The sequence below is a fragment of the Salvelinus alpinus genome, chromosome 28 (assembly GCF_045679555.1).
Source record: "Salvelinus alpinus chromosome 28, SLU_Salpinus.1, whole genome shotgun sequence".
In the NCBI taxonomy this organism is placed as follows: Eukaryota; Metazoa; Chordata; class Actinopteri; order Salmoniformes; family Salmonidae; genus Salvelinus; species Salvelinus alpinus.
This window is the reverse complement of record NC_092113.1, coordinates 45,767,078-45,789,920: the sequence shown is the minus strand read 5'-3', so window position 1 is coordinate 45,789,920 and position 22,843 is coordinate 45,767,078.

Sequence of the window (22,843 nt, the reverse complement as noted above, 5' to 3'; positions counted from 1 at the left end):
GAGTTTATTTTATTTTTACAGGGACAGTGCACATTAATCAACGTTTCAGTAAAAGTGCCGGTTTTAGCCAGCCGGCTAATTTTCAACCGCAGTCCCTGGGCAGGTTATTAAAAACAATTACAATATAGACAATCATTGAGCAGTGAGCACACGCAGAGCAACATAGGACAAGCAAGACATAGCATACACACAGAGCAACATAGGACAAAAAGCAGCAAGCCAAAATTCATAAAAGCAACAAAGTGTTTCCACACCTCACAAGCTACAGACAACAGACAACATGGAAGCGGCAATACACAGCTAGGGATTATGTTCAGAAATCTGATTGACCTTTAGCCATGTCTTCAGGCATTTTGTGAAAGTGTGATATGTGGTGCAGTTATGGTGGCAGTGTATTCCAGACATGGGAAGCTCTCACAGAGAAAGCGGATTTACTAAAGGTGCTTTTCCTTAATAAGGGATCTATCCATTCACCTCTCATGGCAGACCTTGTGTATCTGCTGCTGTGGGGATGGGTTTCTGTTAGACTAAGGTACTAGGTGGATGGGGAGGAGCCAGGCCATTTAGGATCTTGAAAACAAGACATGCGTCGGTGTATTGCACAAGATTTTCCCAACTCAGGAGCTCGTGCTTTCTGAGGATGTAACAGTGATGATGGCTATTGGGCTTCCTATCAAGCACTTTGAGAGCCTGTTTGTAGACAGACTGAATAGGTTTTAATGTTGTACAGCAAGCTTGGGCCCAACTAGTCAAGCAATATGTTAAGTGGGGGAGTATCATAGATTTGAAGTACAGTTTTGCTACCTCTGTAGTCAAACAATTAAATTTAGCTAGGTTGAATTTGATTATCTGAACTACCTTTTTCACATGCTTTTTAAAAGAGAGGTTGGAATCAAGTGATGCCAAGGTACTTAAAATCAGATACCACCTGGAGCTTCTCCCCTGACACACAGACATCTGGCTCAGTAGCATCAGATACCAGCTGGAGCTTCTCCCTGACACACAGACATCTGGCTCAGTAGCATCAGATACCACCTGGAGCTTCTCCCCTGACACACAGACATCTGGCTCAGTAACATCAGATACCACCTGGAGCTTCTCCCCTGACACACAGACATCTGGCTCAGTAGCATCAGATACCAGCTGGAGCTTCTCCCTGACACACAGACATCTGGCTCAGTAGCATCAGATACCACCTGGAGCTTCTCCCCTGACACACAGACATCTGGCTCAGTAACATCAGATACCACCTGGAGCTTCTCCCCTGACACACAGACATCTGGCTCAGTAGCATCAGATACCACCTGGAGCTTCTCCCCTGACACACAGACATCTGGCTCAGTAGCATCTGTTGCCCTCTTTGTGAAGAACATGCAAACAGTTTTTTTCACATTGAGATGCAAACACGAGTCACTGAGCCACTTTGTAACCTGGACCACTACAGTAGTGAGTCATTTTGTAACCTGGACCATTACAGTAGTGAGTCACTGAACCACTTTGTAACCTGGACCACTACAGTAGTGAGTCATTTTGTAACCTGGACCATTACAGTAGTGAGTCACTGAACCACTTTGTAACCTGGACCATTACAGTAGTGAGTCACTTTGTAACCTGGACCACTACAGTAGTGAGTCACTTTGTAACCTGGACCACTACAGTAGTGAGTCACTTTGTAACCTGGACCATTACAGTAGTGAGTTCTTGTGCAGCTTGTTGTTTGCTCTTTACATGCACATATATCACTGTATCATCTGCATACATTTGAACTTCAGACCCAGTACAGACAGAAGGCAGATCATTAATGTACAGGCTGAACAGGAGGGGCCCCAGTATTGACCCTTGGGGCACGCCCACATCATAGCTGAGAGTGGGCGACAGCTCATTGCTCACTCTGACACACTGAGTTCTGCCTTCAAGGTATGATTTCATCCATCTCAAGGCATCGGGGGCAAAGTTGAACTTGGATAATTTTGTGATGAGAACCTCATGGTTAACAGCATCAAAAGCCCTCCTTAGGTCCAGAAACACAGCCCCAACAACGCCCCCTTTGTCCATCTTGGACTTCACATTTTCCAGAAGAAAGCAGTTGGCTGTTTCTGTGGAGTGTTTCGCTCTGAAGCCAAACTGCATGGAGTGTAATGTGAAGGGGCTGTTGTTGAGGTGGGCAATCAGTTGCTCTGCTACACACTTTTCAACAACTTTTGACACCACAGGTAGTATACTAATGGGCCTGTAGTTACTCACGTCAGCAGGGTCGTCCCATTATGTAGATTCTATACAGTCTGACCACATAGTTAGTGTTAGTAGTTAGTTGGCGCCCCCCCCCCCCCCCCCTTGGGTTTGTGCCGTGGGGCAGACCTTTGTGGGCTATACTCGGCCTTGTCTCAGGATGGTAAGTTGGTGGTTGAAGATATCCCTCTAGTGGTGTGGGGGCTGTTCTTTGGAAAAGTGGGTGGGGTTATGTCCTGCCTGTTTGGCCCTCTCTGGGGGTATCGTCGGACGGGGCCACAGTGTCTCCCGACCCCTCCTGTCTCAGTCTCCAGTATTTATGCTGCAGTAGTTTACGTGTCGGGGGTCTAGGGTCTGTTATATCTGGAGTTTTTCTACTGTCTTATCCGGTGTCCTGTGTGAATTTAAGTATGCTCTCTCTAATTCTCTCTCTTTCTTTCTCGCTCTCTGAGGAACTGAGCCCTAGGACCATGCATCAGGACTACCCGGCCTGATGACTCCTTGCTGTCCCCAGTCCACCTGGTCGTGCTGCTGCTCCAGTTTCAACTGTTCTGCCTGCGGCTATGGAACCCTGACCTGTTCACCGGACGTGCTACCTGTCCCGGACCTGCTGTTTTCAACTCTCTAGAGACAGCAGGAGCGGTAGAGATACTCTGAATGATCGGCTATGAAAAGCCAACTGACATTTACTCCTGAGGTGCTGACCTGTTGCACCCTCTACAACTACTGTGATTATTATTATTTGACCCTGCTGGTCATCTATGAACATTTGAACATCTTGGCCATGTTCTGTTATAATCTCCACCCGGCACAGCCAGAAGAGGACTGGCCACCCCTCATAGCCTGGTTCCTCTCTAGGTTTCTTCCTAGGTTCTGGCCTTTCTAGGGAGTTTTTCTACACCTGCATTGCTTTCTGTTTGGGGTTTTAGGCTGGGTTTCTGTACAGCACTTTGTGACATCAGCTGATGTAAGAAGGGCTTTATAAATACATTTGATTGATTAGTAGGTAATAGTAAATATTCTGACCACATAGCTTCGCTTGGAGACGTGTGTCCAGGCTTCACATACACACAATGACGCTACACACACACACACACTCACACACATAATGACGACACACACACACAATGACGCTACACTTTTCTGGAGAATTGCAAAGAGGAAGACTGTTCCCCACTACTTCCCAACTCTTTGTGTTTGTTTCTCTGTTCCTTACAACGTCCTATGACAGAATAAACTTACAGACAGAGCAGTCACCACTAGAGTCCTATGATCACGCAATAAAACCCTGCTCACTGAGACACGTATTTTGGAAAAAATCAATTTTTAGTGGATTCTGCTTTTTTCAGCCACATCCGTTGCCGATAGGTGTATAAAATTGAGTACACAGCCATGCAATCTCCATAGACAAACACTGGCAGTAGAATGGCCTTACTGAAGAGCTCAGTGGCTTTCAACGTGACACCGTCATAGGATGCCACATTTCAAACACGTCAGTAAATCAAATTTCACATTTCTGCTTTGCTAAAACTGCAAGAGCTATTATTGTAAAGTGGAAGTGTCTAGGAGCAACAACGGCTCAGCCGCAAAGTGGTAGACCACACACACTCACAGAACTGGACCGCTAAGTGCTGAAGCGCGTAGCGTGTAAAAATTGTCTGTCCTTGGTTGCAACACTCCCTACCGAGTTACAAACTTCCTCTGGAAGCAACGTCAGCACAAGAACTGCTTGTCGGCAGATTCATGAAATGGGTTTCCATGGCCGAGCAGCCGCACACAAGCCTAAGATCACCATGCATAATGCCAAGAGTCGGCTGGAGTGGTGTAAAGCTCGCCGCCATTGGACTCTGGAGCAGTGGAAACGCGTTCTCTGGAGTGATGAATCACGCTTCACCATCTGGCAGTCCGAAGGACGAATCTGGGTTTGGCAGATGCAAGGAAAACGCTTCCTGCCTGAATGCATAGTGCCAACTGTAAAGTTTGGTGGAGGAGGAATAATGTTCTGGTGCTGTTTTTCATGGTTCGGGCCCCTTAGTTCCAGCGAAGGGACATCTTAACGCTACAGCATACAATGACATTCTAGACGATTCTGTGCTTCCAACTTGGGGGCAACAGTTTGGGGAAGGCCCCTTCCTGTTTCAGCATGACAATGCCCCCGTGCACAAAGCGAGGTCCATCAGGAAATGGTTTGTCAAGATCGGTGTGGAAGAACTTGACTGACCTGCACAGAGTGTGATGTCATCACTACTATTAGATGTCATCACTACTATTAGATGTCATCACTACTATTAGATGTCATCACTACCATTAGATGTCATCACTACCATTAGATGTCATCACTACTATTAGATGCCATCACTACTATTAGATGTCATCACTACTATTAGATGTCATCACTACTATTAGATGTCATCACTACTATTAGATGTCATCACTACCATTAGATGTCATCACTACTATTAGATGTCATCACTACCATTAGATGTCGTCACTACTATTAGATGTCATCACTACCATTAGATGTCATCACTACTATTAGATGTCATCACTACTATTAGATGTCATCACTACTATTAGATGTCATCACTACTATTAGATGTCATCACTACTATTAGATGTCATCACTACCATTAGATGTCATCACTACTATTAGATGTCATCACTACTATTAGATGTCATCACTACCATTAGATGTCATCACTACCATTAGATGTCATCACTACTATTAGATGTCATCACTACTATTAGATGTCATCACTACTATTAGATGTCATCACTACTATTAGATGTCATCACTACTATTAGATGTCATCACTACCATTAGATGTCATCACTACCATTAGATGTCATCACTACTATTAGATGTCATCACTACTATTAGATGTCATCACTACTATTAGATGTCATCATGTCATCACTACCATTAGATGTCATCACTACTATTAGATGTCATCACTACTATTAGATGTCATCACTACTATTAGATGTCATCACTACCATTAGATGTCATCACTACCATTAGATGTCATCACTACTATTAGATGTCATCACTACTATTAGATGTCATCACTACTATTAGATGTCATCACTACTATTAGATGTCATCACTACTATTAGATGTCATCGCTACTATTAGATGTCATCACTACTATTAGATGTCATCACTACTATTAGATGTCATCACTACTATTAGATGTCATCACTACCATTAGATGTCATCACTACCATTAGATGTCATCACTACTATTAGATGTCATCACTACTATTAGATGTCATCACTACTATTAGATGTCATCACTACTATTAGATGTCATCACTACTATTAGATGTCATCGCTACTATTAGATGTCATCACTACCATTAGATGTCATCGCTACTATTAGATGTCATCACTACTATTAGATGTCATCACTACTATTAGATGTCATCATGTCATCACTACTATTAGATGTCATCACTACTATTAGATGTCATCACTACCATTAGATGTCATCACTACTATTAGATGTCATCACTACTATTAGATGTCATCACTACTATTAGATGTCATCACTACTATTAGATGTCATCACTACTATTAGATGTCATCACTACTATTAGATGTCATCACTACTATTAGATGTCATCACTACTATTAGATGTCATCACTACTATTAGATGTCATCACTACTATTAGATGTCATCACTACTATTAGATGTCATCACTACTATTAGATGTCATCACTACTATTAGATGTCATCACTACTATTAGATGTCATCACTACTATTAGATGTCATCACTACTATTAGATGTCATCACTACTATTAGATGTCATCACTACTATTAGATGTCATCACTACTATTAGATGTCATCACTACTATTAGATGTCATCACTACCATTAGATGTCATCACTACTATTAGATGTCATCACTACTATTAGATGTCATCACTACTATTAGATGTCATCATGTCATCACTACTATTAGATGTCATCACTACCATTAGATGTCATCACTACTATTAGATGTCATCACTACTATTAGATGTCATCACTACTATTAGATGTCATCACTACTATTAGATGTCATCACTACCATTAGATGTCATCACTACCATTAGATGTCATCACTACTATTAGATGTCATCACTACTATTAGATGTCATCACTACTATTAGATGTCATCACTACTATTAGATGTCATCACTACTATTAGATGTCATCACTACTATTAGATGTCATCACTACTATTAGATGTCATCACTACTATTAGATGTCATCACTACTATTAGATGTCATCACTACTATTAGATGTCATCACTACTATTAGATGTCATCACTACTATTAGATGTCATCACTACTATTAGATGTCATCACTACTATTAGATGTCATCACTACTATTAGATGTCATCACTACCATTAGATGTCATCACTACCATTAGATGTCATCACTACCATTAGATGTCATCACTACTATTAGATGTCATCACTACTATTAGATGTCATCACTACTATTAGATGTCATCACTACTATTAGATGTCATCACTACTATTAGATGTCATCACTACTATTAGATGTCATCACTACTATTAGATGTCATCACTACTATTAGATGTCATCACTACTATTAGATGTCATCACTACTATTAGATGTCATCACTACTATTAGATGTCATCACTACTATTAGATGTCATCACTACTATTAGATGTCATCACTACTATTAGATGTCATCACTACTATTAGATGTCATCACTACCATTAGATGTCATCACTACTATTAGATGTCATCACTACTATTAGATGTCATCACTACTATTAGATGTCATCACTACTATTAGATGTCATCACTACCATTAGATGTCATCACTACCATTAGATGTCATCACTACTATTAGATGTCATCACTACTATTAGATGTCATCACTACTATTAGATGTCATCACTACTATTAGATGTCATCACTACTATTAGATGTCATCACTACCATTAGATGTCATCACTACTATTAGATGTCATCACTACTATTAGATGTCATCACTACTATTAGATGTCATCACTATTAGATGTCATCACTACCATTAGATGTCATCACTATTAGATGTCATCACTATTAGATGTCATCACTACTATTAGATGTCATCACTACTATTAGATGTCATCACTACCATTAGATGTCATCACTACTATTAGATGTCATCACTACTATTAGATGTCATCACTACTATTAGATGTCATCACTACTATTAGATGTCATCACTACCATTAGATGTCATCACTACTATTAGATGTCATCACTACTATTAGATGTCATCACTACTATTAGATGTCATCACTACTATTAGATGTCATCACTACTATTAGATGTCATCACTACCATTAGATGTCATCATGTCATCACTACTATTAGATGTCATCACTACTATTAGATGTCATCACTACTATTAGATGTCATCACTACTATTAGATGTCATCACTACTATTAGATGTCATCACTACCATTAGATGTCATCACTACTATTAGATGTCATCACTACTATTAGATGTCATCACTACTATTAGATGTCATCACTACTATTAGATGTCATCACTACTATTAGATGTCATCACTACTATTAGATGTCATCACTACTATTAGATGTCATCACTACTATTAGATGTCATCACTACTATTAGATGTCATCACTACTATTAGATGTCATCACTACTATTAGATGTCATCACTACTATTAGATGTCATCATGTCATCACTACTATTAGATGTCATCACTATTAGATGTCATCACTACTATTAGATGTCATCACTACTATTAGATGTCATCACTACTATTAGATGTCATCACTACTATTAGATGTCATCACTACTATTAGATGTCATCACTACTATTAGATGTCATCACTACCATTAGATGTCATCACTACTATTAGATGTCATCACTACCATTAGATGTCATCATGTCATCACTACTATTAGATGTCATCACTACTATTAGATGTCATCACTACTATTAGATGTCATCACTACTATTAGATGTCATCACTACTATTAGATGTCATCACTACTATTAGATGTCATCACTACTATTAGATGTCATCACTACTATTAGATGTCATCACTACTATTAGATGTCATCACTACTATTAGATGTCATCACTACTATTAGATGTCATCACTACTATTAGATGTCATCACTACTATTAGATGTCATCACTACTATTAGATGTCATCACTACTATTAGATGTCATCACTACTATTAGATGTCATCACTACCATTAGATGTCATCACTACTATTAGATGTCATCACTACTATTAGATGTCATCACTACCATTAGATGTCATCACTACTATTAGATGTCATCACTACTATTAGATGTCATCACTACCATTAGATGTCATCACTACTATTAGATGTCATCACTACTATTAGATGTCATCACTACTATTAGATGTCATCACTACCATTAGATGTCATCACTACCATTAGATGTCATCACTACTATTAGATGTCATCACTACTATTAGATGTCATCACTACTATTAGATGTCATCACTACTATTAGATGTCATCACTACTATTAGATGTCATCACTACTATTAGATGTCATCACTACTATTAGATGTGTGTGTCCCTGAATAGACAGTTATGACCTGGATCGTGTGAAGCTCCTTACACAGCTCTGGGAATCATGGAGACATGCGTTGATATATAAGCATTGTGTGTGTAATCTGGGATAATGGAGATAGGAGCTGTATTCCCACAGGACCCAGTCCTTCTACTCTGTCCCAGTGTCTGGTCAATAAACTGTTACAAAACACACACACACACACACACACACACACACACACACACACACTGGGATGAATAAACAGTGGTAAAACATACGTTTTATCAGTGTGACACATAAACCTGAGGATGAATATAGAGAGGCTGTAAATCATATTAGATCACCAGCAAGGAGATAACAGGCTGGGGAGGAGGGAGGAGGGGGTGGAGGGGTGATAGTCAGGGGAGGAGGGGGTAACAGGCTGGGGAGGAGGGAGGAGGGGGTGGAGGGGTGATAGTCAGGGGAGGAGGGGGTAACAGGCTGGGGAGGAGGGAGGAGGGGGTGGAGGGGTGATAGTCAGGGGAGGAGGGGGTAACAGGCTGGGGAGGAGGGAGGGGGGGGGTGATAGTCAGGGGAGGAGGGGGTAACAGGCTGGAGAGGAGGGAGGAGGGGGTGGAGGGGTGATAGTCAGGGGAGGAGGGGGTAACAGGCTGGGGAGGAGGGAGGAGGGGGTGGAGGGGTGATAGTCAGGGGAGGAGGGGGTAACAGGCTGGGGAGGAGGGAGGAGGGGGTGGAGGGGTGATAGTCAGGGGAGGAGGGGGTAACAGGCTGGGGAGGAGGGAGGAGGGGGTGGAGGGGTGATAGTCAGGGGAGGAGGGGGTAACAGGCTGGGGAGGAGGGAGGAGGGGGTGGAGGGGTGATAGTCAGGGGAGGAGGGGGTAACAGGCTGGGGAGGAGGGAGGAGGGGGTGGAGGGGTGATAGTCAGGGGAGGAGGGGGTAACAGGCTGGGGAGGAGGGAGGGGGGGGGTGGAGGGGTGATAGTCAGGGGAGGAGGGGGTAACAGGCTGGGGAGGAGGGGCGGGGGGGTTTGATAGTCAGGGGAGGAGGGGGTAACAGGCTGGGGAGGAGGGAGGGGGGGGGTGATAGTCAGGGGAGGAGGGGGTAACAGGCTGGAGAGGAGGGAGGAGGGGGTGGAGGGGTGATAGTCAGGGGAGGAGGGGGTAACAGGCTGGGGAGGAGGGAGGAGGGGGTGGAGGGGTGATAGTCAGGGGAGGAGGGGGTAACAGGCTGGGGAGGAGGGAGGAGGGGGTGGAGGGGTGATAGTCAGGGGAGGAGGGGGTAACAGGCTGGGGAGGAGGGAGGAGGGGGTGGAGGGGTGATAGTCAGGGGAGGAGGGGGTAACAGGCTGGGGAGGAGGGAGGAGGGGGTGGAGGGGTGATAGTCAGGGGAGGAGGGGGTAACAGGCTGGGGAGGAGGGAGGAGGGGGTGGAGGGGTGATAGTCAGGGGAGGAGGGGGTAACAGGCTGGGGAGGAGGGGGGGGGGGTGGAGGGGTGATAGTCAGGGGAGGAGGGGGTAACAGGCTGGGGAGGAGGGAGGAGGGGGTGGAGGGGTGATAGTCAGGGGAGGAGGGGGTAACAGGCTGGGGAGGAGGGGGGGGGGGGTGATAGTCAGGGGAGGAGGGGGTAACAGGCTGGGGAGGAGGGAGGAGGGGGTGGAGGGGTGATAGTCAGGGGAGGAGGGGGTAACAGGCTGGGGAGGAGGGAGGAGGGGGTGGAGGGGTGATAGTCAGGGGAGGAGGGGGTAACAGGCTGGGGGGGAGGGAGGAGGGGGTGGAGGGGTGATAGTCAGGGGAGGAGGGGGTAACAGGCTGGGGAGGAGGGAGGAGGGGGTGGAGGGGTGATAGTCAGGGGAGGAGGGGGTAACAGGCTGGGGAGGAGGGAGGAGGGGGTGGAGGGGTGATAGTCAGGGGAGGAGGGGGTAACAGGCTGGGGAGGAGGGGGGGGGGGGTGGAGGGGTGATAGTCAGGGGAGGAGGGGGTAACAGGCTGGGGAGGAGGGAGGGGGGGGGTGGAGGGGTGATAGTCAGGGGAGGAGGGGGTAACAGGCTGGGGAGGAGGGGCGGGGGGGTTTGATAGTCAGGGGAGGAGGGGGTAACAGGCTGGGGAGGAGGGAGGGGGGGGGTGATAGTCAGGGGAGGAGGGGGTAACAGGCTGGAGAGGAGGGAGGAGGGGGTGGAGGGGTGATAGTCAGGGGAGGAGGGGGTAACAGGCTGGGGAGGAGGGAGGAGGGGGTGGAGGGGTGATAGTCAGGGGAGGAGGGGGTAACAGGCTGGGGAGGAGGGAGGAGGGGGTGGAGGGGTGATAGTCAGGGGAGGAGGGGGTAACAGGCTGGGGGGGAGGGAGGAGGGGGTGGAGGGGTGATAGTCAGGGGAGGAGGGGGTAACAGGCTGGGGAGGAGGGAGGAGGGGGTGGAGGGGTGATAGTCAGGGGAGGAGGGGGTAACAGGCTGGGGAGGAGGGAGGAGGGGGTGGAGGGGTGATAGTCAGGGAAGGAGGGGGTAACAGGCTGGGGAGGAGGGGGGGGGGGTGGAGGGGTGATAGTCAGGGGAGGAGGGGGTAACAGGCTGGGGAGGAGGGGGGGGGGTGGAGGGGTGATAGTCAGGGGAGGAGGGGGTAACAGGCTGGGGAGGAGGGAGGGGGGGGTGGAGGGGTGATAGTCAGGGGAGGAGGGGGTAACAGGCTGGGGAGGAGGGAGGGGGGGGGTGGAGGGGTGATAGTCAGGGGAGGAGGGGGTAACAGGCTGGGGAGGAGGGAGGGGGGGGGTGATAGTCAGGGGAGGAGGGGGTAACAGGCTGGAGAGGAGGGAGGAGGGGGTGGAAGGGTGATAGTCAGGGGAGGAGGGGGTAACAGGCTGGGGAGGAGGGAGGAGGGGGGGGGTGATAGTCAGGGGAGAAGGGGGTAACAGGCTGGGGAGGAGGGAGGAGGGGGGGGGTGATAGTCAGGGGAGGAGGGGGTAACAGGCTGGGGAGGAGGGGGGGGGGTGATAGTCAGGGGAGGAGGGGGTAACAGGCTGGGGAGGAGGGAGGAGGGGGGGGGGTGATAGTCAGGGGAGGAGGGGGTAACAGGCTGGGGAGGAGGGGGGGGGGTGATAGTCAGGGGAGGAGGGGGTAACAGGCTGCGGAGGAGGGAGGAGGGGGGGGGGGTGATAGTCAGGGGAGGAGGGGGTAACAGGCTGGAGAGGAGGGGGGAAGGGGGGGGGGTGAAAGTCAGGGAAGGAGGGGGTAACAGGCTGGGGAGGAGGGAGGAAGGGGGGGGGTGATAGTCAGGGGAGGAGGGGGTAACAGGCTGGAGAGGAGGGGGGAAGGGGGGGGGTGAAAGTCAGGGAAGGAGGGGGTAACAGGCTGGGGAGGAGGGGGGGGGTGATAGTCAGGGGAGGAGGGGGTAACAGGCTGGGGAGGAGGGGGGGGGGGTGATAGTCAGGGGAGGAGGGGGTAACAGGCTGGGGAGGAGGGAGGAGGGGGGGGTGATAGTCAGGGGAGGAGGGGTGGAGGGGTGATAGTCAGGGGAGGAGGGGGGGGGGGGTGAAAGTCAGGGGAGGGGGGTGATAGTCAGGGGAGGGGGGTGATAGTCAGGGGAGGAGGGGTGATAGTCAGGGGAGGGGGGTGATAGTCAGGGGAGGGGGGTGATAGTCAGGGGGGGGGTGATAGTCAGGGGAGGGGGGAGGGGGGTGATAGTCAGGGGGGGGGTGATAGTCAGGGGAGGAGGGGTGATAGTCAGGGGAGGGGGGTGATAGTCAGGGGAGGGGGGTGATAGTCAGGGGAGGGGGGTGATAGTCAGGGGAGGGGGGTGATAGTCAGGGGAGGGGGGGTGATAGTCAGGGGGGGGGGTGATAGTCAGGGGAGGGGGGTGATAGTCAGGGGGGGGGGTGATAGTTAGGGGAGGGGGGGTGATAGTCAGGGGAGGGGGGTGATAGTCAGGGGGGGGGTGATAGTTAGGGGAGGGGGGGTGATAGTCAGGGGAGGGAGGGTGATAGTCAGGGGAGGGGGGTGATAGTCAGGGGGGGAGGGTGATAGTCAGGGGAGGGGGGTGATAGTCAGGGCGGGGGGTGATAGTCAGGGGGGGGGTGATAGTCAGGGGAGGGAGGGTGATAGTCAGGGGAGGGGGGTGATAGTCAGGGGAGGGAGGGTGATAGTCAGGGGAGGGGGGTGATAGTCAGGGGGGGGGGTGATAGTCAGGGGGGGGGGTGATAGTCAGGGGAGGGAGGGTGATAGTCAGGGGAGGGGGGTGATAGTCAGGGGAGGAGGGGTGATAGTCAGGGGGGGGTGATAGTTAGGGGAGGGGGGGTGATAGTCAGGGGGGGGGTGATAGTCAGGGGAGGGGGGTGATAGTCAGGGGAGGAGGGGTGATAGTCAGGGGAGGAGGGGTGATAGTCAGGGGGGGGGTGATAGTCAGGGGAGGGAGGGTGATAGTCAGGGGAGGGGGGGTGATAGTCAGGGGAGGGAGGGTGATAGTCAGGGGAGGGAGGGTGATAGTTAGGGGAGGGGGGGTGATAGTCAGGGGAGGGGGGTGATAGTCAGGGGAGGGGGGTGATAGTCAGGGGAGGAGGGGTGATAGTCAGGGGGGGGGTAATAGTTAGGGGAGGGGGGGTGATAGTCAGGGGGGGGGTGATAGTCAGGGGAGGGAGGGGTGATAGTCAGGGGGGAGGGGTGATAGTCAGGGGGGGCAGTGATAGTCAGGGGAGGGGGGTGATAGTCAGGGGGGGGGTGATAGTTAGGGGAGGGGGGGTGATAGTCAGGGGGGGGGGTGATAGTCAGGGGGGGGGGGGTGATAGTCAGGGGAGGAGGGGTGATAGTCAGGGGAGGGGGGTGATAGTCAGGGGGGGGTGATAGTTAGGGGAGGGGGGGTGATAGTCAGGGGGGGGTGATAGTCAGGGGAGGAGGGGTGATAGTCAGGGGGGGGGGTGATAGTTAGGGGAGGGGGGGTGATAGTCAGGGGAGGAGGGGTGATAGTCAGGGGAGGAGGGGTGATAGTCAGGGGGGGGGTGATAGTTAGGGGAGGGGGGGTGATAGTCAGGGGAGGGGGGTGATAGTCAGGGGGGGGGTGATAGTTAGGGGAGGGGGGGTGATAGTCAGGGGGGGGTGATAGTCAGGGGGGGAGGGTGATAGTCAGGGGAGGGGGGTGATAGTCAGGGGAGGAGGGGTGATAGTCAGGGGGGGGGGTGATAGTTAGGGGAGGGGGGGTGATAGTCAGGGGGGGGGTGATAGTCAGGGGAGGGGGGTGATAGTCAGGGGAGGAGGGGTGATAGTCAGGGGAGGAGGGGTGATAGTCAGGGGAGGGGGGGTGATAGTCAGGGGAGGGAGGGTGATAGTCAGGGGAGGGGGGGTGATAGTCAGGGGAGGGAGGGTGATAGTCAGGGGAGGGAGGGTGATAGTCAGGGGAGGGGGGTGATAGTCAGGGGGGAGGGTGATAGTCAGGGGAGGGGGGTGATAGTCAGGGGGGGGGGTGATAGTCAGGGGGGGGGGTGATAGTCAGGGGAGGGAGGGTGATAGTCAGGGGAGGGGGGTGATAGTCAGGGGAGGGAGGGTGATAGTCAGGGGAGGGGGGTGATAGTCAGGGGGGGGGGTGATAGTCAGGGGGGGGGTGATAGTCAGGGGAGGGAGGGTGATAGTCAGGGGAGGGGGGTGATAGTCAGGGGAGGGAGGGTGATAGTCAGGGGAGGGGGGTGATAGTCAGGGGAGGAGGGGTGATAGTCAGGGGGGGGGTGATAGTTAGGGGAGGGGGGGTGATAGTCAGGGGGGGGGTGATAGTCAGGGGAGGGGGGTGATAGTCAGGGGAGGAGGGGTGATAGTCAGGGGAGGAGGGGTGATAGTCAGGGGGGGGGGTGATAGTCAGGGGAGGGAGGGTGATAGTCAGGGGAGGGAGGGTGATAGTCAGGGGAGGGAGGGTGATAGTTAGGGGAGGGGGGGTGATAGTCAGGGGAGGGGGGTGATAGTCAGGGGAGGGGGGTGATAGTCAGGGGAGGAGGGGTGATAGTCAGGGGGGGGGTGATAGTTAGGGGAGGGGGGGTGATAGTCAGGGGGGGGGTGATAGTCAGGGGAGGGAGGGGTGATAGTCAGGGGGGAGGGGTGATAGTCAGGGGGGGCAGTGATAGTCAGGGGAGGGGGGTGATAGTCAGGGGGGGGTGATAGTTAGGGGAGGGGGGGTGATAGTCAGGGGGGGGTGATAGTCAGGGGGGGAGGGTGATAGTCAGGGGAGGGGGGTGATAGTCAGGGGAGGAGGGGTGATAGTCAGGGGGGGGGTGATAGTTAGGGGAGGGGGGGTGATAGTCAGGGGGGGGGTGATAGTCAGGGGAGGGGGGTGATAGTTAGGGGAGGGGGGTGATAGTCAGGGGGGGTGATAGTCAGGGGGGGGGGTGATAGTTAGGGGAGGGGGTGATAGTCAGGGGGGGGGTGATAGTCAGGGGGGGGGGTGATAGTCAGGGGAGGGGGGTGATAGTCAGGGGGGGGTGATTGTCAGGGGAGGAGGGGTGATAGTCAGGGGAGGGGGGTGATAGTTAGGGGAGGGGGGTGATAGTCAGGGGAGGAGGGGTGATAGTCAGGGGGGGGTGATAGTCAGGGGAGGAGGGGTGATAGTCAGGGGAGGAGGGGTGATAGTCAGGGGGGGGTGATAGTCAGGGGAGGAGGGGTGATAGTCAGGGGAGGGGGGTGATAGTCAGGGGAGGAGGGGTGATAGTCAGGGGGGGGGTGATAGTCAGGGGAGGGGGGGTGATAGTCAGGGGGGGGTGATAGTTAGGGGAGGGGGGGTGATAGTCAGGGGAGGGGGGGGTGATAGTCAGGGGAGGGAGGGTGATAGTCAGGGGAGGGAGGGTGATAGTCAAGGGAGGGAGGGTGATAGTCAGGGGAGGGAGGGTGATAGTCAGGGGAGGGGGGTGATAGTCAGGGGAGGGAGGGTGATAGTCAGGGGAGGGTGATAGTCAGGGGAGGGGGGTGATAGTCAGGGGAGGGAGGGTGATAGTCAGGGGAGGGGGGGGGGTGATAGTCAGGGGAGGAGGGGGGGGGGTGATAGTCAGGGGAGGGAGGGGTGATAGTCAGGGGAGGAGGGGGGGGGTGATAGTCAGGGGAGGAGGGGGGGGGGTGATAGTCAGGGGTGGAGGGGGGGGGGGTGATAGTCAGGGGAGGAGGGGGGGGGGTGATAGTCAGGGGAGGAGGGGGGGGGTGATAGTCAGGGGAGGAGGGGGGGGGTGATAGTCAGGGGAGGAGGGGGGGGGTGATAGTCAGGGGAGGGAGGGTGATAGTCAGGGGAGGGAGGGTGATAGTCAGGGGAGGGAGGGTGATAGTCAGGGGAGGGGGGTGATAGTCAGGGGTGGAGGGGTGATAGTCAGGGGAGGGAGGGTGATAGTCAGGGGAGGAGGGGTGATAGTCAGGGGAGGGAGGGTGATAGTCAGGGGTGGAGGGGTGATAGTCAGGGGAGGGGGGGTGATAGTCAGGGGAGGAGGGGGGGGGTGATAGTCAGGGGAGGAGGGTGATAGTCAGGGGAGGGAGGGTGATAGTCAGGGGAGGAGGGGTGATAGTCAGGGGAGGGGGGGTGATAGTCAGGGGAGGAGGGGGGGGTGATAGTCAGGGGAGGGAGGGTGATAGTCAGGGGAGGAGGGTGATAGTCAGGGGAGGGAGGGTGATAGTCAGGGGTGGAGGGGTGATAGTCAGGGGAGGGGGGGTGATAGTCAGGGGAGGAGGGGGGGGGGTGATAGTCAGGGGAGGGAGGGTGATAGTCAGGGGAGGAGGGTGATAGTCAGGGGAGGGAGGGTGATAGTCAGGGGAGGAGGGGGTGATAGTCAGGGGAGGGGGGTGATAGTCAGGGGAGGAGGGGTGATAGTCAGGGGGGGGGTGATAGTCAGGGGAGGGGGGGTGATAGTCAGGGGGGGGTGATAGTTAGGGGAGGGGGGGTGATAGTCAGGGGAGGGGGGTGATAGTCAGGGGAGGGGGGGGGGTGATAGTCAGGGGAGGAGGGGGGGGGTGATAGTCAGGGGAGGGAGGGTGATAGTCAGGGGAGGAGGGTGATAGTCAGGGGAGGGAGGGTGATAGTCAGGGGTGGAGGGGTGATAGTCAGGGGAGGGGGGGTGATAGTCAGGGGAGGAGGGGGGGGGGTGATAGTCAGGGGAGGGAGGGTGATAGTCAGGGGAGGAGGGTGATAGTCAGGGGGGGGTGATAGTCAGGGGAGGAGGGGTGATAGTCAGGGGAGGGGGGTGATAGTCAGGGGAGGAGGGGTGATAGTCAGGGGGGGGGTGATAGTCAGGGGAGGGGGGGTGATAGTCAGGGGGGGGTGATAGTTAGGGGAGGGGGGGTGATAGTCAGGGGAGGGGGGGGTGATAGTCAGGGGAGGGAGGGTGATAGTCAGGGGAGGGAGGGTGATAGTCAAGGGAGGGAGGGTGATAGTCAGGGGAGGGAGGGTGATAGTCAGGGGAGGGGGGTGATAGTCAGGGGAGGGAGGGTGATAGTCAGGGGAGGGTGATAGTCAGGGGAGGGGGGTGATAGTCAGGGGAGGGAGGGTGATAGTCAGGGGAGGGGGGGGGGGGTGATAGTCAGGGGAGGAGGGGGGGGGGGGTGATAGTCAGGGGAGGGAGGGGTGATAGTCAGGGGAGGAGGGGGGGGGGTGATAGTCAGGGGAGGAGGGGGGGGGTGATAGTCAGGGGTGGAGGGGGGGGGGGTGATAGTCAGGGGAGGAGGGGGGGGGGTGATAGTCAGGGGTGGAGGGGGGGGGGTGATAGTCAGGGGAGGAGGGGGGGGGTGATAGTCAGGGGAGGAGGGGGGGGGTGATAGTCAGGGGAGGAGGGGGGGGGTGATAGTCAGGGGAGGAGGGGGGGGGTGATAGTCAGGGGAGGGAGGGTGATAGTCAGGGGAGGGAGGGTGATAGTCAGGGGAGGGAGGGTGATAGTCAGGGGAGGGGGGTGATAGTCAGGGGTGGAGGGGTGATAGTCAGGGGAGGGAGGGTGATAGTCAGGGGAGGAGGGGTGATAGTCAGGGGAGGGAGGGTGATAGTCAGGGGTGGAGGGGTGATAGTCAGGGGAGGGGGGGTGATAGTCAGGGGAGGAGGGGGGGGGTGATAGTCAGGGGAGGAGGGTGATAGTCAGGGGAGGGAGGGTGATAGTCAGGGGAGGAGGGGTGATAGTCAGGGGAGGGGGGGTGATAGTCAGGGGAGGAGGGGGGGGTGATAGTCAGGGGAGGGAGGGTGATAGTCAGGGGAGGGAGGGTGATAGTCAGGGGTGGAGGGGTGATAGTCAGGGGAGGGGGGGTGATAGTCAGGGGAGGAGGGGGGGGGGTGATAGTCAGGGGAGGGAGGGTGATAGTCAGGGGAGGAGGGTGATAGTCAGGGGAGGGAGGGTGATAGTCAGGGGAGGAGGGGGTGATAGTCAGGGGAGGGGGGTGATAGTCAGGGGAGGGGGGTGATAGTCAGGGGAGGGAGGGTGATAGTCAGGGGAGGGGGGGTGATAGTCAGGGGAGGAGGGGGGGGTGATAGTCAGGGGAGGGAGGGTGATAGTCAGGGGAGGAGGGTGATAGTCAGGGGAGGGGGGTGATAGTCAGGGGAGGGAGGGTGATAGTCAGGGGAGGGAGGGTGATAGTCAGGGGAGGGAGGGTGATAGTCAGGGGAGGGAGGGTGATAGTCAGGGGAGGGGGGTGATAGTCAGGGGAGGGGGGGGGTGATAGTCAGGGGAGGGGCAGGGAAGGACAGAAATAGGAGAATGGTCGAGATAACATTTAATGACATTTAATCCTTATAATTCACTGTATAGACTCTAACAATATGGAAATTAACATGAGTTGTACTAGAGCCAGACACACTATATGACCAAAAGTATGTGGACACCTTCTCGTTGAACATCTTATTCCAAAATCATGGGCATTAATATGGAGTTAGTCCCCCCTTTGCTGCTATAACAGCCTCCACTCTTCTGGGAAGGCATTAATATGGAGTTGGTCCCCCCCCCCCCTTTGCTGCTATAACAGCCTCCACTCTTCTGGGAAGGCATTAATATGGAGTTGGTCCCCCCCCTTTGCTGCTATAACAGCCTCCACTCTTCTGGGAAGGCATTAATATGGAGTTGGTCCCCCCCTTTGCTGCTATAACAGCCTCCACTCTTCTGGGAAGGCATTAATATGGAGTTGGTCCCCCTTTGCTGCTATAACAGCCTCCACTCTTCTGGGAAGTCATTAATATGGAGTTGGTCCCCCTTTGCTGCTATAACAGCCTCCACTCTTCTGGGAAGTCATTAATATGGAGTTGGTCCCCCTTTGCTGCTATAACAGCCTCCACTCTTCTGGGAAGGCATTAATATGGAGTTGTACCCCCCTTTGCTGCTATAACAGCCTCCACTCTTCTGGGAAGGCATTAATATGGAGTTGGTCCCCCTTTGCTGCTATAACAGCCTCCACTCTTCTGGGAAGGCATTAATATGGAGTTGGTCCCCCCCCCCTTTGCTGCCATAACAACCTCCACTCTTCTAGGAAGGCATTAATATGGAGTTGGTCCCCCTTTGCTGCTATAACAGCCTCCACTCTTCTAGGAAGGCATTAATATGGAGTTGGTCCCCCTTTGCTGCAATAACAGCCTCCACTCTTCAGTGAAGTCATTAATATGGAGTTGGTCCCCCTTTGCTGCTATAACAGCCTCCACTCTTCTGGTAAGGCTTTCCACTAGATGTTGGAACATTACTGGAATATTACACACCGAACTTGACAAACCATTTCCTTATGGACCTCGATTTGTGCACGGTTGGCTTTGTCATGCTGAAACAGGAATGGGCTTTCCCCAAACTGTTGCCACAAAGTTGAAAACATAGAATAGTCTAGAATATCTATATATGCTGTAGCGTTAAGATTTCCCTCCACTGGAACCAAGGGGCCTAGTCTGAACCATGAAAAACAGCCCCAGACCATTATTCCTTCTCCACCAAACTTTACAGTTGGCACTATGCATTTGGGCAGGTAGCGTTCTCCTGGCATCCGCCAGGAGGTGAAGCGTGATTCATCAATCCAGAGAACCCGTTTCCACCGCTCCAGAGTCCAATGGCATTAATGGCTTTACACCACTCCAGCCGATGCTTGGCATTGCGCATGGTGATGTTAGGCTTGTGTGCGGCTGCTCGGACATGGAAACCCATTTCATAAAGGTCCCAACGAACAGTTCTTGTCCTGACGTTGCTTCCAGAGGCAGTTTGGAACTCGGTAGTGAGCTTTGTAACCGAGGACAGATGATTTTTACGCGCTTCAGCATTCAGCGGTCCCGTACTGTGAGCTTGTGTGGCCTACCACTTCGCGGCTGAGCCGTTGTTGCTCCTAGACGTTTCCACTTCACAGCAGCACTTACAGTTGACCGGGGCAGTTCTAGCAGGGCAGAAATGTGATGAACTGACTTGTTGGAAAGGTGGCATCCTATGACGGTGCCACGTTGAAAGTCACTGAGCTCTTCAGTAAGGCCATTCTACTGCCAATGTTTGTCTATGGAGATTGCATGGCTGTGTGCTCGATTTTATACACCTGTCAGCAAAGGGTGTGGCTAAAATATCCAAATCCACTAATTTGAAGGGGTGTCCACATACTTTTGCATATATAGAGTATAATAGCCATGGGGTCAGTCTGTCTGTTATATCAGCTATGGGGTCAGTCAGTCTGTTATATCAGCTATGGGTGGGGTCAGTCTGTCTGTTATATCAGCTATGGGGTCAGTCTGCTATATCAGCTATGGGGTCAGTCTGTCTGCTATATCAGCTATGGGTGGGGTCAGTCTGTCTGTTATATCAGCTATGGGGTCAGTCTGCTATATCAGCTATGGGGTCAGTCTGTCTGCTATATCAGCTATGGGGTCAGTCTGTCTGCTATATCAGCTATGGGGTCAGTCTGTCTGCTATATCAGCTATGGGGTCAGTCTGTCTGCTATATCAGCTATGGGGTCAGTCTGTCTGCTATATCAGCTATGGGGTCAGTCTCTTATATCTAATAGTAGTGATGACATCTAATAGTAGTGATGACATCTAATGGTAGTGATGACATCTAATAGTAGTGATGACATCTAATAGTAGTGATGACATCTAATAGTAGTGATGACATCTAATAGTAGTGATGACATCTAATGGTAGTGATGACATCTAATAGTAGTGATGACATCTAATAGTAGTGATGACATCTAATAGTAGTGATGACATCTAATAGTAGTGATGACATCTAATAGTAGTGATGACATCTAATGGTAGTGATGACATCTAATGGTAGTGATGACATCTAATAGTAGTGATGACATCTAATGGTAGTGATGACATCTAATAGTAGTGATGACATCTAATAGTAGTGATGACATCTAATGGTAGTGATGACATCTAATAGTAGTGATGACATCTAATAGTAGTGATGACATCTAATAGTGATGACATCTAATAGTAGTGATGACATCTAATAGTAGTGACGACATCTAATAGTAGTGATGACATCTAATAGTAGTGATGACATCTAATAGTAGTGATGACATCTAATAGTAGTGATGACATCTAATAGTAGTGATGACATCTAATGGTAGTGACGACATCTAATAGTAGTGACGACATCTAATAGTAGTGATGACATCTAATAGTAGTGATGACATCTAATGGTAGTGATGACATCTAATGGTAGTGATGACATCTAATAGTAGTGATGACATCTAATGGTAGTGATGACATCTAATAGTAGTGATGACATCTAATAGTAGTGATGACATCTAATAGTAGTGATGACATCTAATAGTAGTGATGACATCTAATAGTAGTGATGACATCTAATAGTAGTGATGACATCTAATGGTAGTGATGACATCTAATGGTAGTGATGACATCTAATAGTAGTGATGACATCTAATAGTAGTGATGACATCTAATAGTAGTGATGACATCTAATGGTAGTGATGACATCTAATGGTAGTGATGACATCTAATAGTAGTGATGACATCTAATAGTAGTGATGACATCTAATAGTAGTGATGACATCTAATAGTAGTGATGACATCTAATGGTAGTGATGACATCTAATAGTAGTGATGACATCTAATAGTAGTGATGACATCTAATAGTAGTGATGACATCTAATAGTAGTGATGACATCTAATGGTAGTGATGACATCTAATAGTAGTGATGACATCTAATGGTAGTGATGACATCTAATAGTAGTGATGACATCTAATAGTAGTGATGACATCTAATAGTAGTGATGACATCTAATAGTAGTGATGACATCTAATAGTAGTGATGACATCTAATGGTAGTGATGACATCTAATAGTAGTGATGACATCTAATAGTAGTGATGACATCTAATAGTAGTGATGACATCTAATAGTAGTGATGACATGATGACATCTAATGGTAGTGATGACATCTAATAGTAGTGATGACATCTAATGGTAGTGATGACATCTAATAGTAGTGATGACATCTAATAGTAGTGATGACATCTAATAGTAGTGATGACATCTAATAGTAGTGATGACATCTAATGGTAGTGATGACATCTAATAGTAGTGATGACATCTAATAGTAGTGATGACATCTAATAGTAGTGATGACATCTAATAGTAGTGATGACATCTAATGGTAGTGATGACATCTAATAGTAGTGATGACATCTAATAGTAGTGATGACATCTAATAGTAGTGATGACATCTAATAGTAGTGATGACATCTAATAGTAGTGATGACATCTAATGGTAGTGATGACATCTAATGGTAGTGATGACATCTAATAGTAGTGATGACATCTAATAGTAGTGATGACATCTAATGGTAGTGATGACATCTAATAGTAGTGATGACATCTAATAGTAGTGATGACATCTAATGGTAGTGATGACATCTAATGGTAGTGATGACATCTAATAGTAGTGATGACATCTAATAGTAGTGATGACATCTAATAGTAGTGATGACATCTAATAGTGATGACATCTAATAGTAGTGATGACATCTAATAGTAGTGACGACATCTAATAGTAGTGATGACATCTAATAGTAGTGATGACATCTAATAGTAGTGATGACATCTAATAGTAGTGATGACATCTAAT